This window comes from Euprymna scolopes, chromosome 16 (assembly GCF_053919585.1).
Source record: "Euprymna scolopes isolate OS-2025 chromosome 16, ASM5391958v1, whole genome shotgun sequence".
NCBI classification, from domain to species: domain Eukaryota; kingdom Metazoa; phylum Mollusca; class Cephalopoda; order Sepiida; family Sepiolidae; genus Euprymna; species Euprymna scolopes.
In genome coordinates, this window is record NC_136497.1 from 57,847,217 (window position 1) to 57,872,063 (window position 24,847).

The following is a 24,847-nucleotide window of genomic DNA, read 5'->3' on the forward strand; positions in this document are numbered from 1 at the left end:
TTATGATAACAAAAGTCCATACAAAATTTCAGCCAGATCAGCCCAGTAGTTTCCGAGAAAATGTAGAATAGACTAAGAGAAATTGCCATATGAATAATATTGGACCCATATAAAAAATGACAATATGTTTTTTCTTTTTTTAATTCTTAGGGGGAAAAGACGATATCAAAAAAAGACTGATAGTCTTGACTTATTTGCTTACTTCAGAGAGCTTCCTCACATGCTTGAAAACAAAATTCCACCACTTATCACAGATTATGTGAGTCTTTCAACTATCAGGAGCAGCATGCCAGCCTCACCCTCATCGGATTGACTCGACTTGTTGACAGTCGTCCTCTTGATCTTTCTTTAATGATATCTTCTTGATGCGATTTGTTTGTACAGTTGGGATCTTGTAATTAGGAAACATGTCCAAACCATGTTAATCTTTCCTTTTGTTTTTTTGTTTTTTTCGAATAATATTGTTGATAGATCTCTTAATATTAAACCCTTTGATGATACCCGAGTTTCTTGCAAAATTATTCCAATTATAGTTCTTGAACATTTCATTTTAAATATTGAACTCCGTTTCATGCTCGGCTAGTATAATCCATGTTTCATTTGCATATACAGCAATACGAGCTATCAATGCATTGTAAAGTCTTCAGAGCTGTTGGTACATCCTTGCTCCATATCTTTTCTTTTAGACAGCCAAATGTAAAATTACTATTACTATTTTTTCTTAATGTTAGATGAAGATCCTGGAACCATTAAACCAATAAACACTTTTTTTTTTTTTTCTTCAACCATCTTATTTATCGAGATACTAGCAGGGCTACTCAGCATTGCTTGGGTATTGGGTATTTTTCATTGAGTAACGTATACCAACAACACAATAACAAAAGACAAAGTAATTATTTCTTTCAGGACACACTACACTTAAATACACCCGCTCCATCTAAGATATTGAGCAATTTGATAATTTCAACTCGTTCCCCACTTCCTACAATGATTTGAAGAATGACGTCATAACCGGAAGTAACCCCATCCCTCTTACCCCACCTACTTGAATAAAAAAGAGGGGATATAGTCTGGGAGAATTGTCTAATTAATGCAGTCGTCAATCCATGTGATGATAATCTCAAGTCGTCCCACGCCATAATTTGAAGCAGGATGACGTCATCACTGAAAAAAGGGAGATAATATCTGGAAAAATTGTCTCATTAAACACTCACCAATTTGTGATGATAATCTCAAATTGTACCTCACTTACCACCAAAATTTGAACAGGAATTATGTCATCAACAGAAGTTGCCATGTGCCTACCTATTACCCCACTTACTTTAATAAACAGGAGAAGATAATATCTGGGAGGATTGTCTCATTTAAGCACACGCCAATCTCCATGTAATGAAAATCTCAAGTTGTCACCCACTTACCACCATAATTATGAGAGGAATAACGTCATCACCGGAAGTTACCACCCCACCTATCACACCATCTACTCAAAAAAACAGGAGGATATAATGTCTGGGAGGATTGTCACATTAAAACATTCACCAATCCACGTGATGATAATCTTAATACCATAATTTGAAGAGGAATGACGTCATCACCGGAAATTACCCCCCTCCCTGCTTATCACCCCATCCCTACTCGAATAAACAGGAGTAGATAATATCTGGGAGGATTGCCTCAATTAAACACTTATTAATCCATGTGAGGATAATCTCGCTCTTAACACAATAATTTGAAGAGGAATGACATCATCACTGGAAGTTACCACCATCTGCATATCACCCCTTCTTATTCGAATAATGTCTTATCACAACTTCCTGCAATGCATACGATGATAATCTCACATCGTCCATCACCCACACCATAATATAAAGAGAAATTACATCTGAATGACTTGCAGTTTTTACTGATTACTACATAAATACAAACGCTTAATATTAAACAACTTGAATGGATGAATTGCACATGCGCACAAATATAAACATGGCGGCTAGTTTGAATAAACAATTTGCATGTCAATTTTCTGATGTCTGTACGCGTTATTCATGCATGTAAACAAAGAATTTACTTGCTATAAACCTCATCCTAGGTGCATGAATATTATTTCCTGAGAATTTCAGTGTTATGTGACCAGTAGTTTAAGAGTTTACCTCTTAGATATTTACACTCGCACGTACGTCTGTTTTATTTATATAGATTATCTCCTGAAAAGAATATTTTTCATTGGCCAGGGCTTGCTTTCATCCACCATTTCTCAGAAGATGTGTCCAGCTCAGAAATAGAAAACTTCAACTTATCAATGCCTATCCATATTGACAATTAAGCCAGCAGAAAATAAAGGAGTCCTAATGAATAAGATCTTTGAATGTGATAGGAATGCTCGAAGTGAAGTGATTTTGTAAGGAGAATTTGAGTAGACATTTTCATTTTGTCTGCTGCCATGCGAGCGTGTGTATCAATAGAATAGGCACTGTAGATATTTGTACATATTAACTTCTGTTTTGTTGATGAGAGAGTGTATGTGAGTTTGATAAACTATGTGTATAGGTAGTCACTGTGTTTAGTAGGTCTTGCTGCATCTGCCAAGACTACATACAGCCTCGGCTGGATTGTTCTGTATACACATGTGATGAGTCTGAAAGGAAAATTTCGCATCTGTGGCCGATTGAAAGAAATGTCTGATTGGGAATTTTATCCAATCTAGAGTACATAAAACATTCTGCTGCAGCTTCCATGTCTTTTGTTTACAAAGTGGATAACTCTAGCAAACAAACTAGTTTCTTTCTAAGAATGAGAGAACTCTAGTTTTGTTATTACTAACATTTCAAGGTAGCTGTTGCTGATGCTTAGTATGATATCACTTGATGGACAGGTGGATACAAAAATATATTTTTTACAAATTACACATTACATTCTTTATTATCAGTTATTAAGATTAAGCCTTTCTTTCTTTGCTTGGGAAATTCAATTTAAATATGTGATTATTGAAGTGAGCTAGAGACGTGCATGTTCACTTTAATTTGATGTATGTATGAGGGTCATTCCAAAAGTAAAGCATCCTATTTTCTTTTTATTTCTTTTTTTATTTTAAGTAAAAAAAGGTGAAGAGCTATAAAGACTGGGGTAGTACCATTAAAACTTGCAACATTTTGTGCTCCAGAATTTATTTTTCTACATAGTTAACACCATTCTCAATGCAATTTTGCGGGAATTCAATGACACATCTCTGCTTCTGACGCACATCCATGACAGGGGTTGCTTTCTTAGTGTCTCACACTGTCACTATGTGCAGCAAAGAGATGGAGCTTTCGGGTAATGAATGCATAAGTTCAGTCATCATAACAATGCAATTTGCAATCCTTTCTGATCCATTTGGGCTGAATGTATCGTTAATCAAATGTTTAATACATGGTGACCCACTTAAATTTAACCCCTACTTATGAAATTTTGAGTGACATATGTGTATCAGAAGTCTTTGTCTAACGCAAAGCAACAAAACTCTGGCTAAAACGTCAAGCAGAGGTTCACTAGTCACAAGTTGAGTCGAGTAGAGTTCGTTGTTCACAACACGAGATACACGTTGACGTTCTCTATTCGCATGTCTTAAACGCTCCTCCCACTCCTCCCAGTGACTCGCCTTTTATAATGTTTCGGGCACACCCAATTTGCATATACCACACGAGACTGCTCGAGATCTACACGTGACCGGAGGCTTTAAAAGACAACAGCCGCCATCTTGGCCTCTTTTCTTTTTCTGTCTTTCAGCCTACTGCCGAGACAGATTCTTGCCTGTTTCTGAGGTAGGTCCTCTCTATGTCTATCACAATATGCTAAATATATAGCTTTCTAATCTTTTTGAAACTGAAATCAATTCTTTTGGCATACCAACCTATTAAAACTTGATGCTTATTTTTAGTAAGTAGTAGTGCATAGTCTTGTATCTGTTGCTATGGAGAGAACATATGCACCTTGATTAACATGACTAGAACTATGCTCTTGCCAGAGAAATATCCTTTGTGATGGGAAATTCTAGAATTGCATTCAAGACTTTCTGACTGATCTTTCTGGTGTCACTGTTAATCCAGCAAACGCGGCTATATCCTGGGAAAATTTAAATTTTCTGAGATCAAGAATGATGCCATACCTTACACACAAATCCGACCAGTCACATGCTTGGAAGAATGCTTCACATCTGTTGCCTATTTAACTGAATTCATGAATTCTGCAATAATTGAATCAAAAGTCTGAGTACATCCATCACCACTTGATAAAAATCTTTGTGGTTCCACTTTATGAGTTGATAAACGTTGTTACATGTCTATTTATGTTCATTTAATGCAATTGAAAAATTGTTGTTCCATACAGTTTTCCTTTTCTTTTTCAGAATTTGTTTAACAAAATGAAAAGAAGTTTGTGTGATGAGTTTGTCTTACTAAATTTTTTTGTTTTGTGTTCATACATCAACTGTGAGTCTTGGTGTGCCATTTTAGAACACCATGTTATTGGTGTATTTAGACCAACTTTTTCAAATAGCCTAAGTGCAATATCCTTTTCAAGGTTTGCAAGTCTTTTTCTTGCCATTGTATAAAGATTACAGTTATTTAATTAACTGTTATGGTTTTAAATCTGCTTCACCTGTCATCATTTAATGTTCACAAATATTCAAAGTAGTCCCTTCATAGTATTTTAAGAATCATTCATACAAGTTTGGGATATTTTTATCAGTATTCTTTATACCAATTGGAAGGTGGTTGTGGAGGATCTTTGGTTCTTTCGGGACAGTTGCATTTTGGGGTTGGTTTTGCTAACATATTTGTAGATTGCTCCATTTTTATTTTAGGGAAGTCTCTGGGTATTATATCTAATTGTTTAAGGGTTTCTTTTGCATAAAAAAAAACACTTTGGTAATGTTTTCTCAGAGTTAGACGATTTGTTTGCATGATCTTGTTTGCCCCGTTTCATTTTTTACCAAATCAAAGATGTTCCCATCGTTTATTCAGAAATTTTCATCAGTTGACAAGTCTACAAGTGTAAGCCATGTTTAGTTTCAGAACAGTTGCCGATGGTTCGTTGTTCTACACAAGTCCTGAGACGTGACTGGTTTGCAGTAGACAGAACAGTTGCCAATGGGTCGTTGTTCTACATAAGTCCCGGCAGTTGACTGGTTTGCAGTAGACAGTTCTCGAGTTGGAATCCACAGATCAAAAGATTCTTCCCTGTCGAGACGAAAAAAAAACATATGCGAAATTACTACAGAAAGGTTTAATATTTATGGAGCAATTCTGGTTTCTGATTGGTTGGTAGCAGAACATGAATTAATTTGATTCGTCAGTTCCTAGCAGCATCGTTTATAAATAGAATCTCCCGACTGTGCGGAATCATACCCCATTATAGTGCAAAAATATTGTAACAACAAGAGGCTATTCAAAGTGATTTTGAAACATGCGAGTTATGTTGATAAATAAATATTTCCTTAAACAAAATAATGTGATATTCGTTCTTGTTTTTGGTTAATATTGTTACTGGATATGTTCTTTATTTCATATAAATAGAAATATGAAGTTAGAATTATTGTTTTATTACCGAAAATATACATTTTCAGACGCTTGCAATAAAGTGATACGCACTTAAAATTACTAGAAAATAGAAAAAGTAGCATAATTTTCAAAATATTTGTTCAAATTCCACAAAAATCAGGGAAATAAGGCACCTTGTTATGCTCTTCCAGTGTAACATATTTAACTTCTCTGCATTTTATAGCAATTTTAAAATTAAAAAAATATTGACCTGCGATAAAGTGATACACAGCGTTTTTAGTACATATGCAAAGTTTGTATATACAATGGCTACTATTGTCCGATTATGAACAAACATAGTATGCTTTGCTGACACAAATACAGTAGAACTCCGGGATGCGGCATTAGAAACTAGTAACAAAATACAGTACACTGGGGCAAATACTGTAACCAGGGTCTGAAAAAAACATAGTATTCCACATCGTAACCTGAAAAAAACGTATCCTAGGGCCACCGCATCCCAGGGTTCTACTGCAGTAATAATCCAACTTCATTCCAATTTTGAGTGACTATTATCAGTTTTATTTATTTACATTTTAAGATATTCCAAGATTCAGATTTCCCTAATTTACAAATAGTATGGCAGTTAGAAAAAAATTTGAATGTTTATTTTTGTTATTTCTTTAAAAATTAAAAATCGGCTAATGTTGTAGATCCATTGACTTAGAATGGGCACTTTATGTCAAATTGAAAATCGAATATGGTTAAATTTATGCTCATTTTTGCATGAAATGCTAAGCTATATTAATCAATAATTACGAATCAACTGGATACCATAATACTTAGTTTGCTGCACCTTATAATAATAAAGGTTTATCATCATAAAATTTCAACTAAACTATCTCATTAGTTTCCAAGAAAAAGTAGAATAAATGGGCAGATTAATAGATATATGATATAGATTACTTGGGGGGGGTACTTTGCCTGGGTGTAAAATACGCTTAAATATGATATTTTAGTTTGTCCAGATTTTGTATATATTATAGTCGTGATTTCAAAAGTAAAAAAAAAAAAAAGTATTTAGGTGCCATCAACTAAAATCGAAACAGAACCTGTAGTATTGAAAGCTGGTGACGTTACCACTGTACTAACGTGACACACATATGAATCGATTAAAAATTAAAAATAAACCAAGATGAATTTACAAAATGTATAACGATTTTTTTTTTTTTTTTCAATTTTGGCCCATTAAAAACTATTTTAACCGACTAAAGACCCATAAAAGAACGTAAAACATCCAATCATGGGAGGCCCCTAGCGCCACTCCGTGACTTTTACTTTCGGAGGAGATAGTTTGAAAATATGGAGACAGACATATAGCCTTTTATATATTAGATTATCTAAAGTTTTGTATAGCAGCCATCTTGAATTTGAGTTTCGTAAATGAGAGGAAAAAGTTTCTGCTCCCTCCCCCTTCTAATTTTTTTTTTTTTTTTTTTAGTCAATCGGTATGATTTCAGAAATCTGTTTCTCTGCTTTGACAGTTTTCTTTATCTTCTCTGTAGAAGGTTAGACACAAGGTAGGGTGGGGGAGATGAAAATTCAGTGCACTATGAAAAAATACCTGAGTAGCCCTGTTGGCATTCCCTGGTAGGGCGCCTGAAGCAATTAGTAATAAACCAACCATTTCGAAGAGAGGGCAAAGCCTGGGATGGTGGACCTCCCAGAACCATATCTCAACCTGAATGCAACAAATACAAAATGTATTATGAAATCTAGCGGGGAGAGTTAATTTCTTCTCTTCACTACATCCCCTTTTCTCAAAGAAGAGACGTTGTTAGTCTCTCTTTATATTGTTATTTCCATTAAAGGTACTCGACTGAGCTCCAATCTCAAGTTCCACCTTGTGAGACGTTCACAATGAGAATTCGTACAGAACTACTCATTAGGGTTGTTTGACTCGTCACAACATACTATGTTCATAGTTAGAAAATGTATATAGGGTGTTTTTTTTAAATTATTTTAGAAGCGGCAAACTTTAAATGAAAATGAATCATAGAAAAGTATTTTGGTATTTTTTTACGAGAGTACTCAGCGTAGTACAAACACCCCCAACCTCCCTATGTTAAGAACGGCTTTCTGAATAAACACCCTTAAGTATGGCTTTCAAGGTTGTGGGTATTTATTCTGAAAGTCGTTTTAACATCAGGAGGCTGGGGATGTTTATACTACACTGGGTACTCTCGTAAAAAAAAAATACCAATATTTTTTTTATACAAATATGTGGTTTATTCCAAAGATAAATTTTTGTGCGTTTATAATTTAAATACAACTTCAGCCATATGACACCCGTGTATAGGGCATAATCCAGAGGTCCAATTTTCTTAAACTTAACGCATTAAATTAGATTGTATTTCGGCAATAACACGTCAAATGTTGTATTCCAAGTTGTCTATTATGTCTGGTTTATCAGCATAGACATGGGACTTTACATATGCCCATAGAAAATAGTCTAATGGGGTTAAATCATACGGACGAGGTGGATGCATTTTGTGAAATTATCTGTTCACCAAATGTTTCTCTCAGTGCATTGATTGTATCATTTGCAGTTTGCACATGCTCCTCAGGTGTCAGTGTCTTCATGATTTGTCTAAACAAGCTGAACTTAAAATAACAGATAGTTGCCAAATTTGCAATTAAAGAAAATGGTTGTCAATTTAAAGAAGGCCACCTCTAAAAAATATACCCTGTACTTGCAAATACAGTCTTGATATGCCTCTGCTCTTCTTGTAAGGGTAGCTGCATGTTTAATCGTGAGGTAAGGGTTGTGCAATCTCCAACCACAGCTCTCCTGAATTTGTACTGCTTGAGTCCAGTGGCAAGAGGAGGCCCAAGACTGACTAGAAACAATGCCAAGATAAGCGGAGAGAAGATACAGCAGCTGGAATTCCCAAATGGTCGCCCGTTTTAGTACTGACCAGGTTCAACATTGCTTAACTATGGTGATCTAACCGGAACCGGTGTGCCAACATGGCTATGTGACATATTAATATAGTCAATTGTGATGTATACACTCGTTGAGCCGTCCTCTAAAATAATCAATTTCTGGCCAGTTTCAACCATCATTACTAATTCACCATCCACTTGTTAAATTCAATAACTTTTATCCTCAAGTGGCCTTTGGACCTTGATGGCAGCGAATTAAAAAAAAAACTATTTTCCATTCTGCTTTCATGTGCCTAGCTTCTGGTAGGATTTTCATGGCTAGAGCTTTTTCACAAGAGTTTCCTGTCTGTGGAACACCTTACCACAGGACTGTTTTCCCACAGATTACAACATAATTATGTTTCTGACTTTTTTAGATGAGGATTAAAAATTTGGATTATTTGGACTATTGTTCTTACCTTGTGTGTTATTTTTGCAACGTTTCCATCGATGTAACCTCCGACCTTCTTCAAGTCTATCTTGTCAAACTTTGGAATCTTTCTGTTGAACTCAAGAATCTGCACGGAATTTCAAATGAAACCTTTTATTTAATCCATGAAGGTAGCATACTCTCATTCTGTTAACCGTGACTTTGTAGAAGTTCTAAGTAATTCGTAATTGTATTTTGAGTATCGCCTGATTGAACTTTCAACTTCAGAAGAATGTTATCTCCAACTAAATCAAATTTTGTGTAAATTCCCGAGTTCGACAAGATACACCTGAAGAAAGTCGGAGGTTACATCGACCGAAACATTATGAAAATAACACTTAAGATGAGAACAATAATTCATACATGATTATTTTCATATACTTGTCGACTCATCAAACTTAATTCGTACCATTGATTATTTCCCACCTTTCAGTTGAAAATCATTCCGTCACATAAATTTTTATACTTGAGTGACTCTTGGCCTTGAGAACTGATAACCCAACATTAAAAATGGCCTACACTTCTGTTATCTTGTGTGACCTGTAGTTGATAACAAGTTCACGCTAAATTCTACTTTTTATTCTCTCGAGACTTTTAAAACAAGAACAGACCTTAAGAGGCGTTTTTTCAGTCTGTATTGTCATGAAAATGCTATTTCAAACTTAGGCGTGACCGACAGACCAAACGACAGTTAAATCGTCTCGTGTGATTCTCAATATAAACCAGTTTTTATTCGACTTTCTTACAAATTGCATCGTGCCGAACTACGCCCACATTCATTGATAGCTTTTGTAACTGCCCTGATAACCACCTGACCTAGATTATAAAGTTTCCTTAATTCACTCTGTTCAAATAATCATTTAGATGCAGAAGTTTTTGTCCATGCACAAAACTTGGTACTTATTCAGAATACGACCCAATTTCCAGCAACTTCGTCTTTTGGCATGCTTCCTCATAAGCAATTGGAAAAAGCCGACGTAAGTCTCTCTCTCTTCTTTTTTTTTTTTTTTTTTTTTTTTTTTTTTAACCCTGAAAATATGATAGAAAAGCTACTGTTGTAAATGAAATTATTTTTTTTATTTTTTACAACTTTTTTTTTTTTTTTTTTTTGCTAAACCTTTCTTTCATGTGAGGATGGGAGGCTTTTCTTTACAGTTACCATGTCGTGGGACCGCACAGTATTGGACCCATGGCCATTCTTTGATTGTGGAAAAAGTGTCAGTCCTTATGGATATCTGATCCCTCTGCATTTTGTATTTTCGTGCATCGTTATACAAACTTACTTGTAAGTGTATTCTTTTCAGTAATCCTGCATATATAATCACACATTTAACATTGTTTTTTATTTTCTTTTCAATTTTCACCCCAAAAAAGGCATACTTCCACTTTGAAGTAGGGGACTACTATCGGGAACATAAGTTGTAGGGGTATTATGAAGGGAGATGAGCAGCAAGATGTCTGTTCACATTACACTTGAACTTCTGCATGTCAGTACAGTTGAGAAAACAGAATCCCAGAAGGGAATTCCAAAGTCTAGCAGTTTTGGGGTAGAAACTATTGAAGTAGAAGGCTTTCTTACACCTAGGGAACTCTACTGTGAAGAGGTGGGAGTTAGATGCTTGTTGGGTTTGTCAGGGGTATTCATGTCGAAGGGGATACAATTGCTTGTAGTTCGTCAGAGCATTCACCATTAAAGTACTTGTAGAACAGGCAGAGGGATGCAACATTTCGTCAAGGGGACAGAGGCTGAAGCCTAGATGACAGTTCAGCACCTATCAGGTTGACGACTTTCTTTTGAACCCTGTCCAGAAGTGAGAGACAAGTAGCAGATGCATCAGCCCAAATGTGACAACAGTACTCCATACATGATCGAATAATGGCCTTATAGAAGTATAGGATACTTTCAAGCGTAAGTAGTTTTCTAGCACGGTAGAGAGAGCCAACCTTCTTCGCAGCAGCCTTGTGCAATTCTCTCAATGTATCTATTCCAGTTCATGTTCCCTGTAAACGTTAGGCTAAGGAGTTTAAAGGAAGTATTTTCGGGTAATGTGTTCTTGGCCATAGCTATTGGTGGTAGAGAAGGTTTCTTGTAATTATTGAAGGAAACAAGCTTAGTATTGGCAGCATTGAATGTGACCATCCATTTTTGTCCCCTTTCCACTACAGATTGGAGGTTTAGTGTTTCTGCCATTTCCTTAGATATGTGTCCATTTGTTTTTCCCTCGTGCCTGTTATAGAGAGTGGTGTCATCGGCAAATATACCCATTTCAGAAACAATTTTATCAGGGAGGTCATTTATGAATATCAGGAATAATAAAGGTCCAAGGATAGACCCCTGAGGTACTCCCGCATTTACATCATATTGTTTAGATGCATGACCATCGAGGACAACCTGGATTTTTCTCTAAAGAAGGATTTAATTACATTATGTATTCTTCCAGTGATACCATATGATCTAATTTTCCTTAGGAGACCTTCGTGCCATACCTTGTCAAAAGCCTTAGATATATCAAGGGCTACCACTTTACCCTCCCCTGTTTTATCCCGTGAACAGTATATACTTTCAGAGATTGCTATCTCTTCTTTCTCGACAGAAAGTGATGGCCCCTTCAGGAGATTGAATACTTTAATTTATTTTCAATTAAAAATTCTTGTTTACACTAATTTTATGATTTCATTGAAACTTATTGTCTGCTGATAGCTGATTGGATAATCGTATCGGCATCTTCCGACTGCTTAACATAACCTGCCGGAAGATGCTGATGCAAAGTTGCCAGAAATTGGATCATATTCTGGATAAGTATCACAGATTCTATTAAAGAGTAAAACGCAAAACTAAAAAGCATCTTACCAGGGTTGAGCAGAGTCAGAATTGGAGGTTTTAGAAAGAATTGTTTGATCATTAAATTATTAATTGAATCAAATTGTTATGAAACTAAAATTAATTTTTGTAAGATAATTTTGTTTCAATCTTCAATATAACCAGATTTTTGATTTCCAATAAATCAAGTCTAAATATTATACTAAAAAGAGGAAATAAGTTACAAAGGTATAGGAAATGGGATTGATGGGAAGACAAAAGCATAAAAAGTTGTTCAGCAATGTACATAAAGGGGAGATGAGGTGAGGGTGTAAACAAGATGTGGCAAATGATGATAAGAAAAGGACCCGAGATATACAGTGATGATCATATTTATTGGCACGGTAAAATAAAAGTTAAATTTTGTCTAATAAATTCTAAAAAAGGGATTAAATTAAAGAAAATAACAAAGTATATTATGTATTTTTAACTGGCCTTTCCGATGCAGCAATCGGATTTTAGAAAAAATAAATAACAAAGGAACAACAAACATAATTGCAAAAAACCCTTGTTCAAAATTATTGGCACGATTTATTTAATAATCAATTGTATAGCCTTTGGCCTTGATTACCTTCCTCAGTCGCTTTTCATAGTTTACAACCAAGTTGTTGCACTCTTCAGTAGTAATTTTAGCCCACTCTTCCTGACAATAATCCTCCAATTGAATAAGATTCTTAGGCTTCCTTTGCATTACCCTCAATTTTAATGTTCTCCATAAATTTTCAATTGGATTAAGGTCTGGGCTTTGTGATGGCCACTCCAAAACATTAATATGATTGTCCTCAAGCCATTTCTTAGTCAGTTTAGCCGAATGCTTTGGGTCATTATCTTGCATGAACCACCAACGACGACCAAGTGAGAGCTCTTTAGCAGAGTCTTTCAGGTTTTCATCCAATATTTTAACATAATCTTCCTTTTTTATGCTACCTGTGACCTTAACAAGTCGCCCTGGTCCAGAGGCAGCAAAGGATCCCCAAAACATCAAACTGCCTCCACCGTGCTTCACTGTGGGTATGGTGTTCTTAGGCAGGAAAGCTTCGCCAGATTTTTTGTAAATATAAGACACTTTATTATGGCCAAATAACTCTATTTTCGTTTCGTCAGTCCATAGAACACGTTTCCAGAATGCAACATCTTTATCAATATGACGTTTTGCAAAGGCTAGCCTTGCTTTCAGGTGCATAGGCTTCAATAAGGGAGTCTTTCTCGGACGACATGCTTTTAAACCAGCTCTCTTCAAAACTCTACCAACTGTATGTCGAGATACATTCACTCCAGAGGTGCTCTGTTCATCAACAATCTCCCCAACAGAGATCCTTGGGTTTTGTTTTACTTGTCGAACAATTTTCCGTTCATCTCTTGGGGAAAGAATCCTTTTTCTCCCTCTACCCTCTAAACTCATAACGTGGCCTTGCGATTTGAACTTGTTTATTATGGCTCTAACAGTGGATTTGGGAAGGTTTAGCTTCTTTGAAATCTTATCATAGCCCTCCCCATTGGTATGGCATGCTACAACAAGCTTCCTGACGTCTTCGCTGTGTTCCTTAGTTTTAACCATGGCGATTGAAAATTATAATTTAGTCACTTATAATAGTTTAAATAAATCGCTATCTAAAAATTATCTGAAAAAAATTATTCACTGAATTAGCGTTAAACAAGCATAATATGGCTATAAAAAAGTTCAGAAAGCACGTAAACCGGAAATTGATTGATATTATACTGATACTAAAAGAAAAACAAAGCCGTGCCAATAATTTTGAACAAGGGTTTTTTGCAATTATGTTTGTTGTTCCTTTGTTATTTATTTTTTCTAAAATCCGATTGCTGCATCGGAAAAGCCAGTTAAAAATACATAATATACTTTGTTATTTTCTTTAATTTAATCCCTTTTTTAGAATTTATTAGACAAAATTTAACTTTTATTTTACCGTGCCAATAAATATGATCATCACTGTATTTAGAGTTAGTTTTAGGATTAGGGAAGTTTGTGATAGTCAGTGAGTTTTGCAATGATTAACAACAGTCCAGTTATCCAGTAGATATTTCACTGCTGATGCAATTCTCTATCTATATACGAGCCAGGTACGTCCAAGGATGGAATACTGTTGCCACATCTGGGCAGGAGCAGCTAGAGAGAACTTGTCATGCCTTGATAGAGTTCAAAATAGACTTTGTAGCCTCGTAGGAGATGTCCTTTTCTCTTCCTTGCAACCTCTATCTCACAGAAGAGATGTTGCGAGCTTGCCTCTAATGTATCGTTATTTTCATGGAAAGTGTTTGACTGAGCTTCAGTCTATGGTCCTCCCTCGCCAAACTTTCACAAGAAACACTCATCTAGCTGAAAACACTATCAATAATTCCCCCCACTCTTTATCTGTGCTTAAACCTAAACGTAGATTCCATGAACAAAACTTCTTTCTTGGAACTGCACGCCTGTGGAATTGTCTTCCGTTTTCCTGCTTTCCCGCTGACTACAATATGGGTGTCTTCAAGTCTAATGTAAACAAGTTCTTGATGAGCCGTTCCATATAAGTTAACAAATTTACCGAATTTTTATTACTAATGATTACTATATTTTCCAATTTCTACTGTACACTCTTTAACCCTTATCCTTGAGTGGCCTCTTGGCCTTGATAATGTGGTGATGCCTGTGTAAAAAAAGAAAAAAAGTTGAGCTCAGTTACGAGGTGGACAAAGTTGACTACAGATCATGGAACAAAAGAGATGGGGAAATGAATTGATCAACCAACTGACGAACACAGCCTTCAGAGTAGATTCAGATGTGACTTTGGTGTGCAGAGAGTCGATGGTCTCTCTCTCTCTCTCTCTCTCTCTCTCTCTCTCTCTCTCTCTCTCACACACACACACACGGAGTTCAACTAATATTTACGGAAAGTGTCGGAGTCTGTATTTTCTTTTGAGTTGTTATATTATTTTTTATATATTTGTGAACCCATGCACACTCCATCATCAGTTGTCAACATGGCCAGAAGAGAAGATGACTACGGAAACAATGTTGAGCTCAGCGATGTTATCGAACAGGGGATGACATGATTTTGTAACGTTTTATTAGGTGTTTTATGACATAACTGTCCTTGCTAAACATGTTAAAAAGATTCTAAAAATGTTATTTTTCAAGTTTTACTAAAAAAAATAAATAAAACAATTATCTGTTTTATGTTTAGATTTTCAAATTGTTCAGAGAAGAGCTACCATTTAAAAATGTATAGATGAGGTAAAACTAAATTAAAGTAAAAATGACCAAAAGAAGTGAACTCGATTGGATTCAGCTAAGCATGCCTCCATTATAAACAGTGTCAAACACAAAATCTACCATGATTGTAGCACCAGCACGTCATGCTTTGATCCGTTAGAACATCTACAAAACAAGAGGTTCTCAATAAGAAAAATTGATGCTAGTGCACTTAATGATTTGCGCTATTTTTTAAATAGTATTTTCAAGTTTAATTAGAGTTTTACGATATTTTTAAAAAATTAAATTGTAAGGTTGAAGTACAGAATAGGTACAAAACACCCTCCCCATGTTAAGAATGGCTTTCTAAATAACGTTATTATTTCAGCACGGATCAATAAGTGCACTAGTACCAAAAAATTAATCACATCAGAGTAGAATGTGTATGCTGTTGATGCTCTCTCACTATGAAAAAGAATGAATTATCTTCAAAAGAAGTAAATTCAAATTCTGCCAAGCTAGGGTTCAGTTTGGTTACCTTAATATAACCTCATCATGGCTTTGAATGGGCCTTTCCAAAAAAACATACTAAAAGGCCGAGTCAATTTAACATGAGGTTTACTGATCTAAGATTGTACCCCTTTTACCTCCTCTTAGTGACGTCCCCAACTTTGGCAATTTCTGGGTTAGGGATGTTCACTTGGCACATTCTCACAAAAAGGTTGTTGCTCTGAAGACCGCAGATGTTGAAAAATCCTGTTGTGTTGGTCATCAGTTATATCGCTGAGTAACAGGTCATTTTTAAGCAAGAAAAATAACTATTCACCAGGTATTCTTTTTGTATCTATATATTAATAGGATAGCGTGTGTGTTATTTATTTTGTGTGTCACGCTTACATACGAGTGACTGTCGTTTAATTATTATGGACTTCCATTTCTTGTAATAAATAATTTTACCAAGAATTTTTCATATATTCTGGTTTTGGTTTCGATTATAGATGATGGCACTTAAGTCATCTATTTTTTATAAATAATTTTACCATTATCCTAATAATAATCCATATATTATTAGGATAGCGTGTGTTATTTATTTTGTGTGTCACGCTTACATCCGAGTGACTGTCGTTTATGGACTTCCAGGCAAAATGAAGCCTTTTGGCTACAAAATGCAGCTGATTATATTGTGCCGAGAATTCAGCAAGGCAATCTGCCATTGTCAGGTCCTTTCCAAATTCGCTCTTTTCTGTTATCTCAGGAGAGGGAAATTGTCCTCTCACATTGTACCTCAGAAGGGGAAGGTTTTCCCCTCTTGCTGTATCAAATTATTATCTCATCTGTTTCTCTCTTACTGTCATCTCAGAAGGTGGGGATTTCTCACTGAAATAAAATTTATAAAACTCACTGTCTGTCTCCATATTTCAAACTCTATCTCTTCCGAAACTAAAAGTCGCAGAGTGGCACTTGGGGCCTCAAATGATTGGATTTTTTACGGACCTTTTTTCTTTTATGGGTCTTCGACTGGTTAAAATAGTTTTAAGGGGTCAAAAATGAGTCAAAATTGAAAAAATCGTTATAAATTTTGTACATTCATCTTTATTTTTAATCAGATCATATGCGTGTCACGTTGGTACAGTGGTAACGTCACCAGCTTTGAGTGCTACAGTTTTGTTTTCGGATCTGATTTTGGCTGATGGTACCAAAATAATTTTTCTTTTTAACTTTTTAAATCACGACTCTATAATGATATATACAAAATCTGGACAAATTAAAATATCATATTTAAGCATATTTTATAACTGTGCAAAGCCGCCCCCCCCCACCTCCCTGCTAGTGGACTCTATTTCAGTTTTCTCGAACTCTGGGTAAAATGTCAGTCATTACCGTCTGCTTATCTTAGGTGACCTATGCCCGTTACAAGGTCAGCCAACTTGTCTGTCAACCAAATTTATTATTCGCATGATGAGAAAAAATAATTCATTTCTCTATTTTGCATTTCATTAAATAAGTTGCAAGTTACCTTTATATTCGGTAAGGAAATCAAAGTTTCACATTAACCTTTTTTTCCTTCTTTTTTTTTTTCTTTTTTTTTTTCTCGATCCAATAATATTGTCACACTATTAAATAGATCAAATTTACCAAATCATTTAACGTGACCAAAAATTTTTATAAAAAGTGCTTTCCTCTTTATGTTTTTCTAAATTTTGTAAAGGCAATTATAAAAACAAGTCGAAACTTCACATTTTATTTTTCAAATAAGAGAAAATTATTTGAGAAATGGAAACATGCAATTTAGAAGGAATAATTTTTAATCCGTGTGGAATAGTAAAAATAATACGCATTATAGTCTTTGAACTGACAGAAAAAAAAATGGGGACCAAACATGCTACACGTATGGCATGCAAAATCAGTTTACAAGTTTTTCTTTATCATTTTTATTTATAGAAGTCGGTTCAGACAAGGAATGAAGCCACTTGATTTGAACTAATCAATAATAAAAGGGAAGAGGAAAGTAGAATCACTTTGAGACAAACCAATCATGAAAGCGACCCCACCATCAGCGTTCAGTCCCTTGTCTGGTGCTATCGGATCAGATTGTCTAAAGATATCGGTATCCTGATTTGAATGCACCAAACATTGAAGTTATTTGTATTATTTGGATTCACTGGACTACTGTTGTCATCTTGAGTGTGATTTTCACAACGTTTCGGTTGATATAACCTCCAACCTTCTTCTTCATATACGTTAATATAGAGTAATCATTAGTAACAAATAGTGATATTTACAACTAGAAATAAAATAGGTTTAAGGCTCCTAAAATTCGTACTAGGACCCATGGTGCAGTGGTTAGAATACTAGGAAAAATCAATTGTAAAAAGTGATATTCTACTGAAAGTGTGGGTGATCGAAAAATACAATTGCGAATTACTTAGAACCTCTACCCAGTCATAACTGACAGAACAAGAGCATGCTACCCCCGTTAAGTAAATAAAGAGTTCCACTCGAAATTCTGTTCAAATTCTTGAGTTCGACAGAAACATTCTCAAATTTGACAAGATATACTTAAAGAAGTTCGGAGGTTACATTGACTGAAACGTTGTGAAAATCACATCCAAGATGAGAACAGTAGTCCGATGAATCCAAATAATATGAATAACCAATCCTTATTTCAAAAATTCAGAAACATCATTGATGTTATTGTTTTTTTTTTTCTTTCCCCTTTACAAAACTCAATCATGGTATGCAAAGTCATAAACCAAAACAAATTTTCCTCTATAAAACAAACAAATCAAACACCATAAATAATAATTGAAAATATAAAATACTTAAAGCATAAAACCTTTTTTTTTTTTTTTTTGTTCTAAATTACTAGATTTAACATTAAATAACCCCAATAGGGTTGATATGCCGTGAAACAAAACCGCAAAACGAAACCAATCTTTTGGACTCTAACAGACTAGCCCAAAAGGTAAATTCTTCAAGATAGGAAGATAGGAAAGGAAGGAGTTATAAAGTTGACTGACGAAATAATTTGTCTAATTTGATTAAACAGAAACTGGTATTTTTTTTTTATCATAACGCCAGAGTTTAAGCTTAATTTTATTTATTTTTAATCTTTGAAGAAGCATTAGAAGCAACATGCCGTTTTCTGTTGTTCAATAGTAATGAAAGCTATGTAAAAAATGTCAGAAAGTAATGTTACCTTATACAGAACAGGGACTAATTAATTTTATATTTAAAGAGCAGATATTTAATTGGTCATATATTTTTTATGACCTTTATAATTTGCGCCATATACGTCCAGTAAAATAACAATGTCGTGTTCATTATAAAAAAATGAACATAAAGTGAGATCAAATTAATTGCAGACTATAAAAAAACAAAAATAATCCAACGAGTGTAAACATGCTGAAGAGACGCGAAAAGCTGAAGAGACGCGTACTCTATCAGTGCTTGCAAACTATAAGCCTCATTTTACTTTTGGTTACGGATAATTACACCGAAATCCATAAGAATCTTTTTACACTATCCCAAAAATAAAATAATCTTTTATAAGATCTATAGTTTGTTTCAAAAAGAAAGCTTTGCAAATATCCTTGGTAAATTCATTATCTTTAACAAGATTAACATAATGCTGTTCTGTCAGTATGATTGCATCAACAAACTAGTTCCAGTTATATCACTGAAGTTAAGCAATGTTGAGCTTGGTCAGTGCCAGATGGGTGACCATTTGGGAGTATTACTGCTGTGTGAGCAAGGTTGTTAGTCATCCTAGATTTCTCCTTGCTATTGGACTCGAGCAATTCCATCAAAGAGAGGCATAGTTGGGATTATGAAACCCTTGCTTCACAATATTTCCTGCACAGGCACTCTTACAGGGATAGAGAGAATTGAACAGTTTAGACAGAATGGATTGTTTGCTTTGGACTAGAAGTTCTACAAATAATAAGGATGATGATGATTATAATAATAATAATAATAATAAATACAAAATTGTAGGCTTGAAATAAAAAGGGATTCAAATTTTAATGTTTTTTTTTTTGCTTCATTTGATAAATATTGCTTCATAAATTTTTGATTTATTGAGTTTGTTTTGCATATTCTATTTTAATTTTATGAAATGCTGTCATATAAAATATTTAGAGATTCTCAAAGATTTCCACTGAGGCTAAATTGGCCCATACACACTAATAGATCAAATTCTAGTAAAAATACAGAATAGTTAACAGTTGAGAACTCATAAACTAAAAATGAAAACCAGAAATAACATATAGAAAATGTGATAGAATTAAATTATCTACCAACTGTACATTTTTTTTATTTCAGAACTTGATTTCTGTGAAAGCTAACTTATCCACACAAAAGTAAACATTCCAGTTAAGGTTTTTTGAGGTGATGGCTTACCATTGTTAATGTTATTCTATAAACATAGTAAAAAGATATATTTATGGTACACTAACCCTGTTCGAGTAGCACTCCCTTAAAAACACACACAATTACCTAAGGTTAACAAAGTTAAGCTATACTTTCGGCTGCCATGTTGTTTTTCATGCGTTTTAGTGACGCATAGGTACGGGCAAAAATAGGGGGACCTAGTTTTGAAAGCCGATTTATCATATTTTTTTGTAGGTTGCCGACTACTTTTTGATTGTATTTGAAAGATTAAGGACTAAACTTAATTTCCAAAAGGAAAAAAATATTTCTACACGTGAAAAAAAAAAAAAAGTTATGAAAAATGTTTCACGGCAAGCTAACCAATTCAGCTAAATTTTGAAGTTAAATAAATCCATTGTAAAATCCTTTAAAAGATAAATATTACTTTTCTGGGTCTATTTCAAAGATAATTATTAAAGTCCTAAGATATTGAATCAAATAAAAAAAAAAAATACCTTGTTTGTACAAAACATAAATTAATTAGCCCAAAACGGAGTGATTCTGCCGTTTGCAAAATGCAATAAACTAAAGTTTTGTAAACACAGAATATACATAAGCCCAAAATTTCAGCCAGTTGAAAGACTGTGAAAATGACGTCATGTAATTAAAAGGGAGGAAGGGGTGTGATAGTTTTCTTTTTTTCCCAGACGTACATCTACATTCCTATTCTGAACGTTTGTATAAATTTTTCTATTTTTTAATCTAATTATTTTCTATGTTCCTGTTTTTAAATTAAATTTTTTTTTTAATTAATGTTCAATATTATATAAAAATTGTTATGCTGAAAGTTTCACATTCTTTCAAGCAAGGAAATTATTAAAATCTTACATATAAAATTATGCGAAATATTTTTTGCAATTATAATTTTTTTTGTGGGAAAATATTAAATAAACAATGCTTAATTCAATGATAATATTGGTAGTTCAAGAAATTCATTTTTTTTTTTCGAGTTATATCAAATTCATTAATACAGATTTAGGGGCTTTTATCGTAATGTTCCTGTAAAAATTAAATATTTTTTTAACTGTTATATGTTACGATGCTTTATTTTTATAAAAAAAAGGCAAAAGTAAATTCCTTTAATTTTTTTTATTACTGAAAACCATAACTTTAGTAAAGGTATTTTTTGTTTAAACAAAATAATACATTTCAAACTAAGATTTAAATAAAAAATAATGGGTTCAATATATTCCGTGATCATTATTTTATAAATACTGAAAATTTCATTAAAATTGATTAATTTCCTGATTTTTTTTTAAGTAAAGAGAGGGGTAAAAATGTTTATTCATTTTGAGCATTGGTATTAATTTTGCACGTATCTAGTTACACGCAAACATCAAACTAAAATTCTGAAATAAATCAGTGCTCATTCAGATTAGGACTCATGGCGGCATTTAAAATTAAAGAAAATGCAGAAATGTCTGTATGATGTATGTACCAGTCAGAGAACGAAGATGGAAAATTCACATAATTTGATTAAGTAGTTTTTTTCTTTTATTATTATTCAAGAAAATTAAATTTTACTGTTTCGATGAAAATTAAAAAAGCATCCAACGAATCGGCGGACAAGGGCAGATAACCATAAGTCACATGGAAACTGTTAAAATAATCACTGATTGCCTACCCTTATGTTCTCCATAAAAAAATTTCTCGCCTATCAATTATTGGTAAAAAAACGGCAAATTTGCTTTTCATAAATAAAGAAAACCTATTTGATCAATTTTTGTGATTTTTGGAATATATAATCTTCATTTTTTTTTTTTTTTTTTTCCACTAAAAATCTTTGTAAAAACTAATCAAGTTTTTCTTTTCATTTTTTTTTTGTTTGTTTTTCTCAGACTTAAGGAGAATATTTTTAATAAAAATAAACAAACATTTTTAAACTTAAGGAAACATTTCTTTTTATATTTGACATGTATTTTTATTTTTCGTGCCCTGTCATATCTTATTTTGTCATACATTAATAGTAAAGCCCCATTTCCATGCGTTAAATATAAAGTCGGTAAAGATGTAAATTCTACTGTGAATAAAGTATTTAAAAAATTTTATTTCTATTTATAGTTTTCGACTGTTAACTATTCTGTACTTGACCCCACATCACTATTTTTTATGTTGAACTTAAAAATCAGTAAGTCTAATATTTTGTCATTGAAATTAAATATGTCTGCATTTTCAGGCATTTATTACTATAGACAAGAAACCGAAAATTTTGTAACAAAACAAATATATAACAAATAACTGTAACCAAAGGAATGATAAGTTACTCTTCTATCTACTTGAATAAGTTTTTTTTTTTGTGCTTTAACTTATTTTAAAGTGATTTTTAAGTTTGAAACACAAGTGGTGCCAAGTTGCTAAGTAAGAACGAGAACAAAATGGCTGACATGTGACAGTCATCTGGAGAGACTTAATAATCGCTCAAAACTCGAAAATGAAACAAAATATTGATAGGAACCAATCCAATAACTCTCTTTGTTATCTTAAATAATCATCCTATGTCAGCCATTTTGTTTTCGTTCTAACTTAGCAACTCGGCACCACTTGTTTCACACTTTAAAAAATGCTTTAAAATGAGTTAAAACGCACAAGAACATATCCCGCTAGAAGAGTAACTTATCTTGCTTTTGGTAATATTCATTTGTTATATTTATTTCTTTACCACTTTTTCTGTTTGATGTCTATCGTAAAAAAATAATGCCCCATTTTTCTAACACAGAAGCCTAAATAACCCAAGTTTATCTCTTAAATCCAAGCCTCATTATTAAGGAAGGAAAAATGATTCTTTTCTAACAATAACTTTTGTATATCAATGAATTGAAGCAAAAATTAGCTGAGCACATGACAAACTATTTACAGAATGTGTTTTGTTTCCGAGACAAATCTCTGTAATATTGTAACTTTGAAAACCCATGGAAGGCTGAGCAAGTCAGGAATGGAGGTCAGTGGCCAAGCATTGATTGGTCATGGCTTTGTTATTTGTTTAGTTCATGTTGTTAGTAGGTAATCACTACTTACCTGACCGGCTGATCTGTATAGTAAGGGTTTTTTTTTCTTTTTTGAAATGGATAAAGACAGCCCTCGTCTCAGATACACAAAAATATTTGTCATAGTATATTTTCGCATAGGAGGTATACCACTGATTTGTAGTCCACTTTTTGCTTTGCCCTGTGTGACGTTCGTATTTTCCTTCCTCCCACCAAAGTACAATGTGACACAAGGTCAAAAGGTGAAAACTGAACAGTCAGCATTCAGTAGGAAGAGCACTGTGGCCTACAAAAGAAATCCTTAAGCAGTTGTGTAGGCATTTCCTAGCAGCAGCACCTCAAGCAATTAACAATAAACTAACCCATTTTTAAAAAGAGAAGGTAAAGCCTGGGAGAGTGATTCTCTTAGCACTGCATAATACAAACTGTAAAGACAGCCACTTCCTCAGATACACAGGAAAATTTGTGATAGTTTGTCATATAGAAGGTATACCAATGTTTTATAGTTTGCTGTTTGCTCCATGTGTGATTTAAGTATTTCTTTCCTTTCTTCAACTAAAGTAAGATGTGACACAAGGTCAGAAGAAGTCGGCTGATTAATAGGTTTTCTAATGCCGATTTATCAGCAAATTCTGTTATCATAAACTATGCTAATATTAATTATATTATAAATGAAGACAAGTTTACTCCCCCTTTTACTTGCCAGTGAAAATTTACCGAAGAGACATGCATTGTCTACACCATGTTATCAAATAAAAGGTATGATGCACTGTTAACATGTAGACTTTTAACACTGCACTGAATTTGGGACAAATAGATGAAAGCATATTGAAAATTTCCCTCCTTTCTCTTCCTATCGAATTATCATTATTTTTTTACTTTAAATCATTGTCAAAGAAAATTATTACTTCATATTTCAGTTTGCATATTGAGGAATTGTACAGCAAGTTGTAGGATGTATGCACTGAAAATAAAGCATTCTTAATCAGTCATGCTCTTGTTCCTCATTTTCGAACTCCTGCTACCATTACATATATATTATTATTTTTCTGGTTTAGATAATGTATATTTTATTGATAAATTACTAATTAAATATGTGACAATTTAAATACATAAAAAATTGACTAAATATTGACAACAACCTTCAACCATTATGACAAACAGTTTCTGCTGGAAGTATTTTGATGTTAATCCCAAGAATAAGAATACAGCTATCTGCAAGTTATGTCAAACCATCACATAAAAGGGTGGCAAATCAGAGAACTTTTACAACAATTAATATATTAACCCGTCTTAGAAAACGTTCATTCAAAAGAAGCAACAGTTGCAAATAAGAAAATGGAAGCACAATGAATATTCAGGGACAGATATTCCAGGAACAACTACAAGCCTCCAGCGAAGCACTGAACTATGATAGAATCAATATTGGCCAAAAAGTTTGAGATATCAATAACAGGTCACAAGAGATCCATTATCTGATAAGAGAAATAATTGCTGTTAATATTCAACCATATTCTATAACATCTGACATTGAATTTAATAGGCTTATTGCAAAACTTTGTTCAAATTACAGCATTCCATTAAAAAAGTACTTCACTTCAAAATAATTTTCGATATATTTACAAAAGTAAAACAAATATTGAACTGTTTCTTACTGAAATTAGCAGCATTTCATGGACTACAGACATTTGGACAGCTAAAACCTGTAATGCTCCCTTTCTGAGATTGACAGGTCATTGGTTTTCAAATGACTTTGAACAATGCAGGGCTGTGCTTAATGTTGTTCCATTCCCTGGTGCCCACACAAATGCAATAATAAGTGAAGAATTGCACAATGTTCTGGATGAGTATAAAGTCTTCAATAGTTTCTTAGTCTTGCGGGATTCAGGAACAAATATGATGCTGGGGTCAAGAAATGTGATTTAGAATAACTAACATATATTGTAACTC

General features: G+C 33.7%; 1 protein-coding gene across 4 annotated transcripts in view; it reads left to right on the forward strand.

Moving 5' to 3' along the window:
* Window positions 1–24,847, forward strand: part of LOC145295987 (uncharacterized) — a 404,367-nt gene that overhangs the window by 9,443 nt on the left and 370,077 nt on the right. Inside the window, exon 1 of one of the 4 annotated variants that reach the window (XM_080141941.1) lies at window positions 9,801–9,905. The exons of the other annotated variants lie outside the window; for them this stretch is intronic. The gene's annotated coding sequence lies outside the window, so the exon portion shown is untranslated. Of the gene's footprint in view, window positions 1–9,800; window positions 9,906–24,847 lie in introns of those variants that run through there. 4 annotated transcript variants of the gene reach the window in all.